The 16601-nt window shown below is 56.7% G+C and overlaps 1 long non-coding RNA gene across 14 annotated transcripts in view; it reads right to left on the reverse strand.

Annotated features, from left to right (window-relative positions):
• The window catches only part of LOC102166225 (nephrocystin-4), a 112930-nt gene that overhangs the window by 77796 nt on the left and 18533 nt on the right, over window positions 1-16601 (reverse strand). For 13 of the 14 annotated variants that reach the window (XR_002344866.2, XR_002344867.2, XR_002344865.2 and 10 more), the window contains 3 exons: window positions 11051-11223; window positions 9967-10031; window positions 7486-7641 (listed from right to left, as the gene is read on the reverse strand). This is a non-coding gene — a long non-coding RNA (nephrocystin-4). Of the gene's footprint in view, window positions 1-7485; window positions 7642-9966; window positions 10032-10130; window positions 10406-11050; window positions 11224-16601 lie in introns of those variants that run through there. The other variant, XR_002344868.2, reaches the window with a different exon arrangement.

Below are 16601 nucleotides of genomic sequence, written 5' to 3' on the forward strand. Positions count from 1 at the left end.
CATGGCATATGGAGGTTCCCAGGCGAGAGGTCAGATGGGAGCTGTAGCCACCAGCCTACAACACAGCCACAGAAGCTCCTGATCTGAGCCGTGTCTGAGACCCACGCCATAGTTCACGGCAACACCGGATCCTTAACCCACTGAGCGGAGCCAGGGTTCAAACCCGTGTCCTCACGGATGCACGTTGGGTTCCTTACCCCTGAGCCACAATGGGAACTCCAAGTTTATGAATTCTTTTCATAATTCTTTGAAGTGTTTAAAGCAAGTCAGTCAATGAATCAGAACCAATGAAAAGTGCAGGTGCTCACAGGAGCCAAAAGGTGGAAACCACAGTGTCCATCAACAGGTGACCAGAGAGACAAAACATGATCCATCCGCACAACAGAGCGTCATTCAACCTTAAAAAGGAAGGAAACGGAAGGACCATTGCAAATCAACAATACCTTTTTTTTTGTCTTTTTAGGGCCACACCCGCAGCATGTGGAGGTTCCCAGGCTAGGGGTTGAATCGGAGCTGAGCCACCAGCCTACACCACAGCCACAGCAACGCCAGAGCTGAGCCTCATCTGTGTCCTACACCAGAGCTCACGGCAATGCTGGCCCCTTAACCCACTGAGCAAGGCCAGGGATCAAACCCATGTCCTCATAGATGCTCTTCGGGTTTGGTATCACTGAGCCACAAGGGGAACTCCTCAACGATACTTTAATTAAAAAAAAAAAATTTTTTTTAAAGAAGGAAATTCTGGCATATGTTACAACGTGGGTGAGCCTTGAAGACATCATGCTGAGAGAAGCCAGTCCCACAAGGACCCGTACTGGACGATTGCATTTACATGAGGAACTGAGAGACGAAACTAGCATGGAGGCTGCCGGTGGGGGGCGAGCGGGAAGTGGGGGGGGCGTTTGTGCTCCCTGGAGGCCGAGGCTCCTTCTGCAGGAGGAAAACATTCCGGAGACAGAGGTTTGCACAACGATGTGAATGCACTTAAGCCCACGGACCCGCATGTTTAAAAACAGTTAAAATAGTACATTTTATGCCATGTTTACCAAAATTTCTTGAAGTGCAGAAATATAGAACGTGCAACCTTTCATGAAATGGTCAAGCGAGTATCTGACACACACCCTGAACTAGGAGCCTCCATCAGAGGGGAGGGGGGCACAACCAAGGGTCCCCCTCCCTCGGCGACAGAGGCAGGAACCCAAGGCCCCCCAACAACAGGAAGCGGTGCAGACTAGCCCTGCGGGATTTCAGGGAATCTAGGCAGGAGGCCGCCCGCCGCAGGGCCCTCTGGGAGCTGAGAGGAGAGAAAGATGCTGGCAGGACCCAGACTGGGGGGGCGGGGGGCAACGGGACACACAGGATACGTAAAGGACACTTGTCATCTCCGTATTTCTGCAGACCCCGTGTTCATCGATTTGTGTATCTGGAACGCCAGGCAAACATGGACACGTCCTCCTCCAGCGATTTGGGCATTTTCAGCCCCGAAGGGCAGCTGTCAGGAGCTGCCTAGTTCCATGACCCTGAGCTACGTGACCCTGTGCCTGGCGAGTACTCGCTACTTCAGAGCCCAGGTGTTTTACAAACAATCCCTCTGCTCTGGAGCACAGTTCCGGTCCCACACGGGTCACCAAGGTCAAGGGGACCAGGTCTCTGGGGGCAGAGTCACAGGGAGGGGGAAGGGGGCTCCAGGTAAGGCGGTCACAACCTGGGCCCCAGGGGGAGGTGCCATGGCCCCCCCAGCTCCCTGGGTTCCTGGTGAGACGCCCCCCTCCCAACAAACACACACACACATACACGCTCGGCCTTGACCTGGTCACCCTGCCCCCCACCGGGCTTCCATCACTCAGCCTCGGGAGCCCCGACCCCCAGGACACCCACCATCTCTCATCTCTGGGGCACAGAGCAGCTCAGGGGCGCCACCCACTGACCACACAGGGGGGGACACGCTGGCTGCACCTGGCCCCTCTCCCTGGACCGGACAGTAAAATCACCGACCCCAAGGGGACACCCCCGCATGGGACCTGCTCACTCCCCGTGACGTCCAGTCCTGCTTCTGCAGATGGGTGAAGCAGAAACAAGTGTCCTCCCCCGGGGCTGCCCCCCCCCCGAGGGTCTGTGTGGCCCCCACGCCACAGGTCACTCCACGGTCAGTTGGCACCTGTGACAGCGAGGACACCAGCCTGCCAGCCCCTTCTGTGGACTGCCATGGAAACAGGGAAACGCAGGGCCGATGCCCTCCCAACGCCCCGGGAGTCTCGGCTGGAGCCAGGGGCCCCGTTCCACGCCTGGCTTGGCCAGGACCCACTCTGCAACCTTCCAGAAGCCACACCTGAAGAAAGGACAGCTCTGAAGGGCCCTCCCCCAGGACACAGACCAGAGTCCCAGATGCCATAGGCAGCGGGCAGCCTCAGGGTAGCCAGTCAGAGGAGCCTTCTTGGACAGCAGCAGCCCACCTCGCTGGCACTCCCTGGGGGCACTCCCTGCGTGCCCGGGGCTGTGCTCTACTGACCCTCTCATTTGCTCCCGAACACATCTCCCCAGGTAGGTCCTCATAAGGCCCCCACTTCACAGAGGGGACCAGCGACAGCAGGGGCTTGGAGCGCTTACCAGGCGGCCCGGCTCGCCTGGGCCAGGAGCGGCTCAGCACCACCGGCCTTGGGGCTTGTCCCCAAGCCCCCGGCCTCACCCTCAGAGCACAGCTTTAGGCCCTGACACTGTCACTCACTCACTCACTCATTCAACCAGCATCTGCGGACAGGACAGACACAAGGGCGCCTGGCAGAGCCCACCCCCTGGGGGCAGGGGCCCCTTGACCCTGGAGCTTCACTGCTCTGTCACCGAGTCTGGGTGGGGGTGCATTTCTCAAGAACGGCTCCCACGGAGGACAAACCCACTTCACAACAATCCACTTTCTTCTGAGACTTCCCGACCGCACTGCAGAGAAAGGGGGATGGCCAGCCCTTGACCAGCCAGCACCCCTGCGCGGCGACCCCCTTCAGCGAAGCACTTGGGAACATCCCCAGAGCCCCAAGGGGACCCCAGCGCAAACCCCAGCCTGGGGGGACGTGGCTCCCCCGCTGAGCGCAGCTCCTTCACCTGAAGACAGAGGGAACATCCCAACAGGGGCCACAGGAAGAAGAGAACTGAGGGACGGTTTAGGCAGGGGTGGAAACGTGCTGACCCTGCCCCGGGGGCAATGCTGGACCCCTCGGCCCAGCCCCCGGGCCTGGGAATCAACCAATGGACGAGTGAGTCCATGAATAAATTAGCATATAAAAGGTATGCAGTGGTTTCCTCCAGGCAGTGAGGCTGGAAGGGAAAACTTAGTTTTGCTGAAAGTCGTGAATACAGATGGATCTTGTCAGTTTGTTTTTTCTTTTCATCTTTTTTTCTTAGGGCCACACTCGCGGCATATGGAGGTTTGGGGTCAAATCGGCCACAGCATCTCCAGATCTGAGCCATGTCTGCAACCTACACCACAGCTCACGGCAACGCTGGATCCTTAACCCACTGAGCGAGGCCAGGGATCGAACCCACAACCTCATGGTTCCTAGTCAGGTTTGTTAACCACTGAGCCATGACGGGAACTCCTGACCCTGTCATTTTAAACTATCTTTGGCAATGTCCAGGAGGGCACAAAGGACAGGAGTCCAGCTGCAGCAGCGCTGGCCCAGGGCTCACACGGGCAGAGGGAGCCGGCCTCCTCCCGGTCGTCCCATAACTGCAGGGGACCGACCACATGCTCAGGCATCCAGAAGATACGCTCTAGGACAGGGGAGGGGCCGTCAGCTCAACCTGGGAAGCCCAGAGTAGGATATCCCCCTTGCCCGCCCCCTGCCACATAAGGTGGCAGGCTTAGGGCACAGGGCCCCACCCAGAGCTTTGCCTGTTGTTTGTCAAAATGCAGCATCAGTGCCCAGCCTGGGGACACACCAACCCAGGGGCAGCCACCACCCGGCTGGCCTGCAAGTCAGACAGCTCCACCGAGCCCAGGTTTAACAGAGGAGGAAGCTGGGGCTGGAGTCAGTGAGCTGGAGAGTCAGGCAGGGCCGGCTGGCACCGTGACAGCCACGTACAGAGCCTGGTCTGTCGCGCTCGAGATACAGGAGGGAGCAGCGACGGGAGCAGAGGGCGGTGAGCTGGGACAAGCAGGGGATGAGAGATGCCTGACAGCAGGAGGGCCCAGCGGGCAGCCAGTGAGTGCCCTGCACAGGCCAACACACCCCACTGACTGCCCAGCACGGTGCCCTAGATGCGCCTCGCCAGCCCTGCCAGCCAGACCTCCTGTAGCCCATGAGAACCTACAATGGCCTTGGCCCCCATTTCAGTGGAACAACTCAACTCTCCCTCCTCTGTTGTGTGTTACAAATGAACACGCAGCCAAGCCCTAACACGGCATCAAAACAAAAGCAAACCCTCTGCGAATCAGACCAGTGATTCCTGCCACAAAAGCCCGCACCAGTCCCTGCCGGGGCCCTTTCAGGCCCATAAAACCTCACCCAGCAGAGAAACCCTTTCTCCCGAGTGAGTCACAAGAGCCCAAAGATCCTGGCAGGATTTATGAGACAAGGGCTGCTTTCGGAAGCAAGCTCAGTGCCTGCGGAGGCCGAACAAAGTGGGTCTCTGCTCCCATGTGTCCCCACCAGGACTGGAGGGAACACTGTGGTCCCTTCTCCCCAGAGAAGTGCATGTGGCTCCTGTGCCCTGTGAAGGCAGCTCACCCCACCCCCACCTCTGCCAGGACATATTCCAGTCATTGGTTTTTAAATAACAATATAGGGAGTTCCTGTCGTGGCTCAGGGGAAATGAGTCTGACCAGCATCCATGAGGAAGCAGATTCAATCCCGGGGCTCGCTCAGGGGGTTAAGGATCCAGCGTTGCATGAGCTGCAGTGTAGGTCTCAAATGCAGCTCGGATCCAGCGTTGCTATGGCTGTGGCGTAGACGGCTGCTGCAGCTCTGATTTGACCCCTAGCCTGGGAACCTCCATATGCTGCAGGTGCAGCCCTAAAAAGACAAAAATCAATGAATTAGTTTAAAAAAATAAAACGTAGTGGGGAAAAAATGCATTGGGCTACCAAAGTCCAAGTAATATAAGACAGAATCTTACAAACATAAATAAATACACAAACCACAACATGAACTGTCCTTTGTGTCTGCATTTTACAGGCACCACCTGCATCTGTTAAATGCCCCAGGCCCGGCCGCCCCACACCAGGTTGGCAAAGCAGAGGCCAGAGGCACTCAGTTCTCCTCTGAAAACATGACCTTCAGAATCAGGAGCTGGAATCTCACTTCTTTAATCCAGAACCCTCTCTGTCACGCGGCCCCCTGACACCCCAGCCCAACGTGAGGTGCTGAGAACTAGACACTGAGCCCGTCTGGGTACCCACGTTTCTCCCTCAGCTTCCAGGAGTGACAGAAGCAGCTCTGAGCTCCGCTTCTGTATTTTAATGTTTTATGTGCAGTTCTACTGACACCCACTGGCAAGTCACAAAGTGATGGATACACCCTCAGGCCCTGAGAACATGCCGTCTCCGAATCCCAGGTCAGAAGGACACGTGAGCTGCCTCCCTGCAGGTGCGCGTCCAGGTCCCTCGTATCCGCAACCACAGTGGCCTCACAGGGCCGCACTGACCAGTGGGGAGTGGGTATTAGAGCCGGAAGATGCGGGTCTCACCCAGAGGGTCTCTCTCTGTCTCCCAGTAACTGTAGTCCCCCCTCTCTCCGGAGAGAACGCACGACTGCCTACAGGGGGCTGCAGGGGGGCGGGGCAGGGGGGCCTAGAGTTACCAGGAGGCAGAGAGAGAGCCTCCTGGCGAGACACTCCCCACTGGTCAGGGCGGGGGGGGCCCCCTAAGCGTCACTGTGATGCGGATATGCTCCGGGCCCATGACTCATGCGGGGCCGGGATCTCTCCTGGGACGTGCTCCTGTCATGGTTAGTCTGTCTTTCTCATGTCTCTTCTCTGAGATGCTGAGTGACCTCGTGGTGGTGACCCCACCATGCACCCTGTCCCACGGTTCATGAACTCAGATGACCCGTCTGCAGAGCGCCCAGGCCACAGGCAGGGACATCGTTACTGAGACACAGTCTCCATCCCAGAGCTGAGCCCTCTGCTCAGGGTCCGGGGCGTTTCTGTTCTGAGCCAAACTCCCAGCACCGCACACCTCCCCTCCCTCGCCGCGCACACCCGAGGCCAAATCCCGCTGTTCCTGGGGGCAGGGGGAGCCAGCCCCCCAGACAAGAGGTTCCGGCAGCGCCAAGTGGGTAAGGCTGGGGTGGACCCTTCGCCTGGATTCTTCCAGACGGCCAAATGGCCCCCAAAAGGGCCCGGAAGGAGCCCGAGGCCTGTCAGCAGGACCAGAGCAGAGCAGCCCCCAAGTGATCGCATGGCTATAAAGGGTTGACCCACATCTGCCAGGAGAATCTTCTAAAACACCGAGACACAGCCCTGGGCCCGTGACGTGAATTTCAGTTCCAAAGGAAGGGAGCAGCTTCACTCATGAGTCCAAAGGGGGACAGGGCCCCAGTGTCCATGGGCAGGTAAGCGGCTCAACATCATGCAGCCCGTCCACACCACAGGTACCATTCAGCCTTTAAAAGGAGGGAGAAGGGACACACACAGCAAGACGGATGACCCTTGAGGACCCTATGCCGAGGGAAATCAACCAGTCGCGGGGGGTTGTAGATGCCACTTTGGCGAGGTCCCAGGGGTCAATTCACAGAGACAGAGTGGAACGGAAGCGGCCAGGGGCTGGGGGAGGGCGCGAGGAGCTGGTGTTTTAATGGGACAGCTTCCGTTTGGGAAGATGAAGAGCTCTGGAAATGGATGGTGGTGATGGCCGGACTTCACGCCACTGAACTGTACGCTTTCTGGTTTTTTTTTTTTAAGGGCCGCACCTGCAGCATATGGAGGATCCCAGGCTAGGGCTCAAGTCGGAGCTACCGCTGCTGGCCTACGCCACAGCCACAGCAACATTGGATCCTTAACCCACTGAGCGAGGCCAGGGATCGAACCTGCAACCTCATGGTTCCTAGTCGGATTCGTTTCTGCTGCGCCATGACGGGAATTCCTGAACTGCACACTTTAAAATGGTTAAAATAGTAAATGTCTTGTCTATTTTACCACAATTCAAACATAATAAGCAAGCCACTGCTGTGGCTGGTCCCATAAGGGTGAGATCTAGCGACAGTGGTTTTTCCTGCAGCCACGGTCATAACGACATGAACTACTTGCCTGATGCAAGCATTTCTCGAGGTGAGAAAATGGAGGTGAGCCGAGAGATGTGTGGCGGGTTCAGGAAGGGACAGCCAACCGAGAGGGCACTGTCACCTTCCTCCTCCTCCCCCCCGCCCCGCCACCATCCCCAGGCTCTTTGCTGGTGGCCTGGCCAGCGCCCACCCAGTGGAGCCCAATTCCTTCAAAGTCTGACCGTGAACGAAGAAAGATGCACCAAGCGGACAGGAACAGAGTAGCCCTTACCTGCTTCTCCATGAGCTGGAAGGAGGCCAGGCACCTGCTGCAGACCAGACACCAGGAGGTTCTCGGGAAGAAGGTGGAACACAGGCTCCAGAAGGGGATGGGGCCTCAGCGTGTACTGCAGGCTGCAGCTCTCAATGAGGGCCATGTGCTTGTTTTCTGGGGGTGGAAAAGGCACCTTTGGTCAAAGCAGCCAATGAACTGAGCATCTTGGAGAAGAACTCAACAAACAGGGAAAGCATTTTTCCAGGGAGACAAGGCAATTGCTCTGTTAGTTCAGCCAACGGGAACAAAGACTCCATCCTTAAAAACGCTCCCTGGTACAACTGCAATGAAAGAGATACTTGTTTTTAATCCAACATAACAAAATTTCTCCGCTCAGGAGTTCCTGTCGTGGCTCAGCAGTAATGAACCTGACTAGGATCCATGAGGACGTGGGTTCCATCCTTGGCCTCGCTCCGTGGGTTAAGGATCTGGCGTTATTGTGAGCTGTGGTATGGCCCGGCAGCTACAATTCCCATTCGACCCCCAGCCTGGGGACTTCCATAGGCCAAGGGTACTTCCATAGCCTGGGTACTTCCTGGCCCTAAAAGAAAGAGAAAAAAAATTTCCCCACTCACCTCTTCCCCCAGAGCAGTGAAGCGCAGACATCACTTGCAGTGTCAGAGGGGCCTACAAGGCGCTCTGGACCACAGCCTGGGCTCCCTCTGGGTCTAGGCCCTGCACCCATCAAGCCCCACAAAGCAGCAGGACTAGGCCTGGGGGAGGGGGGCAGCGGCCTCCAAAACAGAGCCCTGTTCTCAAGGAGGGGCCCTTCTTCTGGGGTGATCAAGACACTTGCCCGCCGTCATCCATGGGATGTCTCCCATGGGACACGTGGGCGAATGTGCTGGGGAAGTGGGAGAAGAGAAAGCGTCCTGGAGAAGGGAACCGCCAGGAGGAAGTCAGGTGTGGAGCGCTCAGGAAGATGCAGGGAAAAGCTCAGCAGACACTGGGCGCAGAATCACGGGGTGAGGGGCCACAGACATGCCCACAACACGTTCCTCCAGGGGAACGTTCCTCATTGGAACATTTCCTCCCGCTTGCTCGGGCTTGATTTCCTCCACGGATAGGGGGCTCCTGAGGTGGCTGTGTGATTTCATAAGGAGACAAGGAAATAGGACCTACCACATGCCTCAGAAAAACAAAGCTATGTTTTCAACGCGTAACCACTCCAAGCACGGGATCTGCTTGCTAGAAAATGTGAAATGCCCTGAAAAGCAGACAGCTCCAGGGCGGGCTGGGGGCACGTTGGTACAACCTCTATGGAGGGGGAGGGAAATAATACAAAACTACGAATGCACTGGCCCTGGGACCAGCCATTCCACTCTGGGATTTGCCCTACAGGGTCACCTGCACACGTGCAAAAGGGCAGATGTCCCCTGCAGCACAGCCTCCAGCCCTCTGTTCTTACAGAACTGCCCCAAATGTCCATGTGGGGGAGTCATTTCTATCACAAACAGCAATTCAAGGAAATACCACGCAGCTCTGAAAAGAACAAGGATGCTCTCTGGGCACTGACATGACCGGCTCTCCAAGATAAATCACTCGGGGCCGGGGGGGGGCGGGGAAGCCAGGGATGAGCGCACGGGGGCAAAAGCAAGAACAGGGAAAAGCAGGTTTGCGACCGTGTCATCCGAAGCCCAAGAGGGACCCCCGAGTAGCCAGGGAGGAGGAGGGTCACCTGCGCGCAGGTGGGGGGCTGAGCGTCGTGGGGCGGAGATCCCGCCGGGACCTTTCACACTGTTTGATACTCTGAATTCTGAATCATGTGCCCGCGTTACCCATTCAACAAAAATACGCCTGCGTTTTTGGAAATGCCCCCGAGGTGAGCTGATGCGCCATAGTCCCCACCCCCGCCCCTGGCGCCCAGAGCCTGGGCCCAGAACAAACCTGTGGTTGTGCTCACTGTCTAAGGCTATTTCAGGAGAGAAGATGCTGGGAAATGAATGCTGATAACCTAAAAGCCCATCTTGATCAATAAGACCACGTTTCTGAAAGACTGTCCTCTCTCTTGAGATTTCCACCAAATCCAGCAGGGCGGGGAAGGGACGGGAGGCTTGGATCCTTAACACAGGCTGGGTGGGAGCCATTAAATTGGCATCCCGGAATCGGGGCAACATCTCAGAGAGGGGAAGTCACCCCCCAAACAGACCCACCTCCACCATCAGGCACCCTGGCCAGTGATGGACAGGCCCCGACTTCACGGGAGGACAAAGCTGTCACCCTGGAGGCAAGGAGGCCAACAGCCGTCCCTCCAGGCGACCCCACTTCTTCCACGGGGTCACCATCACGGAATTATTCCCACCTTTGAGGCCAGCGGGTTTCAGTTCTTTAAACTATGTCAGCAATCCAAGTTGGGTTCATGCTCCCCAAACCTATTAGGTAACTCAGCTAAGCGGGCGACGAGCAGGTGCTGTGAGCCGGGCCGGGCCTGTCCCTTACTTTCTACGGGGTCCTGGAGAAGCGGGTGCAGGAGGGCACGGGGGCTGCCGTGATACAGTCTCAGCCTGCAAAACAAGACGAGGAGATGCAGGTCAGTGCCTCGCAGCCAGGCCCCGCGGTCAGCTGCGCTCAAGCGGGAGCCCTGTGGGACCCAAGAGCCTCACCAAGTAGAGTTTCCTCCACCGTCTGCAGAACAGACGGCCGAGGAGAGCTTCAGCTCCGAAGGGCCAAGCCCAGCTGCCGCGCACACAGCCCCAGGACAGCCTGGGAACCCCGGCACAGTCGGTAGTGTTCTGAACGAGCCCAAGAAACAACGCTTGAGGATCTTCCACGGCTGCGGATCTAGAGCAGTGGTTCTCAGCCGGGACGCTTCTGCCCCCGGGGACACCTAGTAAGTATCTTTGGCTGGCACACCTGGTCAAGGGGGCACTGCTGGCACCTGGTGGGCAGAGGCCAGGGGGGCTACTGGGCCTCCTACACCACATAGGACGGCCGCCCCCCACCCCAGCCAAGACGTATATGGCTTGAAATGTCCGTGGAGTCAAGAACGAGCCCCGATGGGCATGGACAGTGCAAACCCCGGCCGTGGCTGAAATGACCACACGCCATGCCATCCATCTGCACATGTCCAGCCCCTCGCAGAGCCTGGCACGCAGTGAACACTCAGCCGTGTTTGCAGAGTGACACCCACTGATCACTGGGCGCCTGGCCGGGAGAGCCTCCTGCTTAATGCCCACGGACCCCGAGGAGATAGAGCTGCTGGCCTCACGCACAGACAGGGAATTCAGAGTCAAAAGTTTGGACACCTGGCCTAAGACCCCACAGGAAGAAGGGATGCAGCAGGACCCAGCCTCTACCCACCTCCCAGCAAGCCCCACCCCCACGGCCAAAGCCGGTCCCGCTCCCACCTAGAGAACAGTGGCTTGGCTCATTCAGAGAGGGCAAACCGAGTTATACCTCAAAGCAAAAATGCCCCTCAGGGTACCGTTAGGAACACACGGCAGCACATGCTGACAAAGCCGAAGCCTTCTGTTAGGGACAAACAACGAGCAGTTCAATGACCATGGGAAACCGAGGGGGATACCGTTTGTCCTGGGAGGCAGCGGTGGGAGATTCCGGCTTGTTGCTGAAGATCCGAAGAATTCCAAACCCACAGGACAACGTCTGGAGGGTCCCGTCCCGCGTCCTGCCTTCGGTGACCACCTCGAGCACGGCCACAATGTTAGGGTGGTTTAAGGACGTGTGAAAATACAAGGGCTGTGAGCGAGAAAGCAGAAGCCAGATGATGGGCTGCACGTTCACGCCCTGCAGGGAAGGAAACAGAGGAGGGGGGCGCACCCCCACCCCTCGACCTTCGTCGTGCCAACGCTGCCAATGAGCTCCATGCGGACAGCACCCCTTCCGGGCGCCAGACGGAAAGGGCCCGGCGAGGACCCCACAGAGCGGGACGCGGGGGTCACAGCTCTTCATCGCTGTGCTCAGACTATGGCTTCTCCTCCAAGAACGCTCCATCCACTGAAAATACAAGACGCTAGAGCCTCTGGAGCAGAAAGGGGTCCGGGTGGCCTGCGCCCACCCCACCCCATCACCTGGCAGCACCTGGAGCCCAAAGATGGAACCAGCCCACAGCACACATGCCCGCTAGCCGTTTCACGGGACGCTGCTGTCAATCTCAATCACAACTTGCCCATACCGACGCTAATCCCCATTTCAGGTGGAACTAGGAGGCTGCATCTGCACAAAATTTTTTTTCAGGGCTGCACCCATGGCATACGGAGGTTTCCAGGCTGGGGGTTGAATTGGACCTGCAGCTGCTGACTGACAGCATAGCCACAGCCACGCAGGATCCTAACCCACAGGAGCGAGGCCAGGGATCAAACCAACATCCTCATGGATGCTAGTTGGGTTCATTACCACTGAGCCACAACGGGAACTCCTGAGCAAATCTTGTTCAAACGAAGCAGGATCCTTAGATTTCGTGAGGTTCTCTGTCACTACCCTGGATTCGAAGCCCAAACAACATAACAAAAACCGTTTTGAGATTATTTACAACAAGACTGGGGGGCAACGCGAGCCAAGCAGACACACACAAGTTGTTCCTAAAAGGTTTCCCACTTGCAGCCCTGGCTCTCACGGTGGCGGGGGGAGCACAGCACGGGCAGGTCAAATCCAGCTCCCATCTCAGAGCCACACACGCCCACGTGGGGCTGGAAGCACCTCCCTCTGCGGCTGTTTTCTGTCTCATGAAATCCAAAGCCATTGCTCTCCTCTCCAACTAGCAAACGTCACAGACACAGAAGACAGAAACAGAGGCACCTACTGGGACACAAGCCTTCCAGGAGCCCAGGCTCCACGCTGAGCTCAGGTCTGGACACCAGTGGCCCCGGAACCCAGCGTGCTCATTGGAGCGAAGCCCGGGCTTGGGGTCGCCAGCAGAGCACAAAGACCACCCCCGCCCCCAAGGCAGAGAGAGGGAAGGCAGGGCCCGGCCAGGCTGCGGCAACGTGATTTAAACTTGGAATCATCCCCATTAACGAATCATTACCGTGGTGTCACAGAGAAAACGTTTACTGTAATCACAGACTGTCAGCCCGGGATAACAGAGAGACACATTAAAACATCAGCCGCGAGATATAAATCGTTACTCTATTATCTTTTATTGCAAAATGATGAAATAATGACCACTTACAGCTGACAGGTGGTTGGACCAGGAGAGAATTATGTCTGTTTCCGAGACTCGAGAACGGCTTTAAACAGCCCGACTGTAAAGTCAGGTTTGTCGTTCTCTCTGCTCTCGTAGCTACACCCGTGCAGATCAGCTTTATGAACGCTGCCCACTTCTCCCCTTGGCGGTGAAACAAACCGTTGAGGCTCTGGTGCAGAGCAGCAATGACCCCTCGCTTAGCGGTCACCTTGAAAGTCGCTGCCTGAAGGCGGTGGGACCAGCTGCTTTGGGCAGGACCCAAGGACGAATTCAGGGCTGTGGCTTCTCCCTCTCCTTTTCCTCTGAAAACAGTTATTCTGAGAACTACCAACCACGGAGCCCACATCGTCTGTCTCCAAGAGACCCCAGCTTTAACCAGCAGGGTCGCCTTGGGATCCCAGTGTGTTACACAGCGAAACGAGGTCCGAGGGGCTCACCCTGAAGGTTCAGGATGGCTGCTTTTCCAAACCTCACTTACCACCTCTCAAGAGTGGGCACAGCACATGCTAAAGATCCAAGAAACCTGGAAAACGTGGATTCGCCCTCAAGAAGTTCCAAGGTCAAGGGTCAAGGTGAGATAGGGCTGCTACAAAATGCAAACCCTGCCCAGGACCAATCAGCTCAGGGTCCTGGGGCAGGAAAAGCCTCCAGGGGTGGACAGGGGAACTGGGCAGCTTCAACCCTCCAGACACCTTGCCTGGACGGTGCCAGGCGGACCCGGTAGGATCAGCCCACTGGGCTGGAACCCAGGCGCCCTCCCAGTGGACGCAGTCAAGCCTCACTGCAAACAACCCTCCAGGGTGGGGACTGCGTGACACCACATGGCATGCTTGGCGATGCATCGGATCCACTGCGCGATTGCAAGTTCCAGTCAAGCCGTGCGATCACCTGGCAGAGGAGGCGCTGAGATGGAAGAGGGGCTCCCGCTCCCATCTCACTCATAGGCCCTCACAAGCTTCCTCCCTGACGGGACAAGCAGATTAGTAAGTCATAGAGAAGGTCCTGTCTTAATGGCTTCATCTTCAGCAACACAGGCGCCCCTTTGTCTGGGGGCCAAGCTTCCATGGCTCACCCCGATGACAGAATGGAAATTGGGCCCCATGATGTGCCTTCATGGAGAGGCGGCAGCCACGCATCCCCGGTCGCATGGCCGCTAGACCTGCCCTATGTGACACGCAGCTCTCGGGTCCGGAGGGAGGCAAGGCCAGAGGAGAGAAAGGCAGAAACGATTTAATTTCTAAACCATTTTTTCAAATAAACCTGTAAGAGGACACCTTCGGAAATCACAAATCCTTCCTGCAGCCCCATCCACCCCCCTGACCTTCCACTTGACCTTCAGAACAGTTTCCTGGACCCGAGAGGGCTGAAGCTCCTGGCACAGTGAGCGCCCCCAAGCAAAACGCTCCCCCAGAAGATGCAAAGTCAGGAGCTTCTGCTCCTCTGGGTGGAGCCACTGTCAACCACAGGAAAAGAACACAGCCGTGGGGACGGCCTCCCACCAAGAGAATCACCCGGCTCGAATGCTGAATGTCCGTGGAACTAAGGCGGACGAGCCCCAATGGGCATGGACAATGCAAACCCCGGCCGTGGCTGAAATGACCACACGCCATGCCATCCATCTGCACATGTCCAGCCCCTCGCAGAGCCTGGCACGCAGCCATGCCCAGCCGTGTTCACAGAGTGACACCCACTGCTCACTGGGCGCCTGGCCGGGAGAGCCTCCTGCTTAATGCCCACGGACCCCGAGGAGATGGAGCTGCTGGCCTCACGCACAGACAGGGAATTCAGAGTCAAAAGTTTGGACACCTGGCCTAAGACCCCACAGGAAGAAGGGATGCAGCAGGACCCAGCCTCTACCCACCTCCCAGCAAGCCCCACCCCTACAGCCAAAGCCAGTCCCACTCCCACCTGGAGAACGGTGGCTTGGCTCATACAGAGAGAGCAAACCCGGGGGTCCCCATTGTGGCACAACAGTAACAAGCCCGACTAGTTTCCATGAGGTTGCAGGTTCCATCCCTGGCCTTGCTCAGTGGGTTTAGGATTCGGTGTTGCAATGAGCTGTGGTGTAGGTGGCAGATGCAGCTCGGATCCCGTGCTGCTGGGGCTGTGGCTGTGGCCGGCAGCTGCAGCTCCACTTCGACCCCTGACCTGGGAACCTCCATATGCTGTGGGTTCGGCCCTAAAAAGAAAAAAAAGAAAGAAAAGGAAAGGAAAGAAAAGAAAAAGAAAAAAAAAATCGCAACCCAGTTACAACTTGAAGCAAAAACACCACCCAGGATACCGTTAAGAACACACGACACCCCAAGTTGACAAATTTAAGGTTTCCTCTTGTCCCCACATGGCAGTCAGGTCAGTCACCAAACCGGGAAATCCCATTCCTGGAAACATCATGGGCACAGACGACTTTCCCTCTGTCCGTTCACTCATTTCTCCGCCCCCCCCCCCCCCCCCGCCCCCTGGCTCGGAGTCCCTGGGAGCGGCTGCCGTCTGGCCGGAGAGAAAACAAGCCCTTCTCAGATGACACACTGAGGCCAGACTCTCTCTGCGGAGACAGCGCCCGTGAGTGAGGCTGGCTTCCTGCCCCGCGGATTGTCTAGTCCGGGAGCAGCACTTGGGGGACGTGAGAGGCGGAAGGAGAGGGGAAGGTACGTTCCAGAAGCTGGAGATCCATTTGCAGCAGCATGGATGCAACTAGAGTTTCTCATACTGAGTGAAGTAAGTCAGAAAGAGAAAGACAAACACCATAGGATGTCACGTATACATGGGATCTAAAAGATGGCACAAAGGAAGCTACCTACAAAACAGAGACACTCACAGACAAGGAGAACAGACTTGTGGTTGCCAAGTCAAGGGGGAGTGGGAGGGACAGGGAGTTTGGGGTTAGCAGCTGCACACTATTCCATGTAGAATGGATAAGCAATGAGGTTCTGCTGTGCAGCACAGGGAACTCTATCCAGGCTCTTGGGATAGACCATGGAAGGTGGTACCAGAAAAAGAATGTAGGAGTTCCTGCTGTGGCTCAGTGGGTTAAGAACCTGACCAATATCCATGAGGATGCAGGTTCGATCCCTGGCCTCGCTCAGTGGGTTAAGGATCTGGCGTTGCAGTGGCTGTGGTGTAGGTTGAAGCTGCAGCTCCATTTAGACCCCTAGCCTGGGACCTCCGGTATGCCACAAGTGCGGCCCTAAAAAGAAAAAGGAAATAAAATGAATTATATACATACATATATATGGATGGATGACTGGGTCACTTTGCTGTACAGCAGAAATTGGCACAACATTGTAAATCAACTATACTTCAATTTTTAAAAATGTAAAAAAAAAAAAGAACCCGGCAATCAGCCAGGTCGTGGCAGGGCCTGCGGGAGTTTGGTTTAGATGAACAGCAGCCTTGCTGAAATGGGAGTCGTCGCAGGGCTCTCATGATTCTGATGAACAAGAATGTTCTTGTGAGCACGGGACTCAGAAGAGCCCGACCACCTGTCTCTCAGAGGCGGGGGACCCGCCTCTTGCTTCAGCTACACTGGGGGCTGAGATGAGCTGGGGAGGTTCTGGCTACCTGAGCAGAACCACGAGATCCTGCCCGGTCGCTCACATAAAATTAATAAAGGAGGAAAAACGAGCCTGTCACTGAAAGGCTGAGCGTGGTTAGTTAAGGAAGAAATTAAAGGGAGATTTATGCCCATCTCAGAAAGAAAGAGCAGGTGCTGCACGGGACTCTGGCTTTCCTATTATTTTTAAAGATACCTTTTGAGAGATTGAATGAATAATCAACCATCTCAGAGCAAGGGGGGCCGTTCCTCCCCACGAAGGACCAGCCGAGGGCGAGGGCGAGCACAGAATTCTGAGCTCAGAGCCGAGAGGCCCGGGTGCTGGTCCCCTGGGCGCGGCCAGGCAGAGCCAGGAAGCTGGGACGAGAGGGGGTCTGAACC

Source organism: Sus scrofa, chromosome 6, assembly GCF_054392235.1.
Source record: "Sus scrofa isolate SSC_HxYL_T2T_F1_AM1 chromosome 6, Sscrofa_HxYL_maternal_Yorkshire_Landrace_v2.0, whole genome shotgun sequence".
Lineage (NCBI taxonomy): Eukaryota > Metazoa > Chordata > Mammalia > Artiodactyla > Suidae > Sus > Sus scrofa.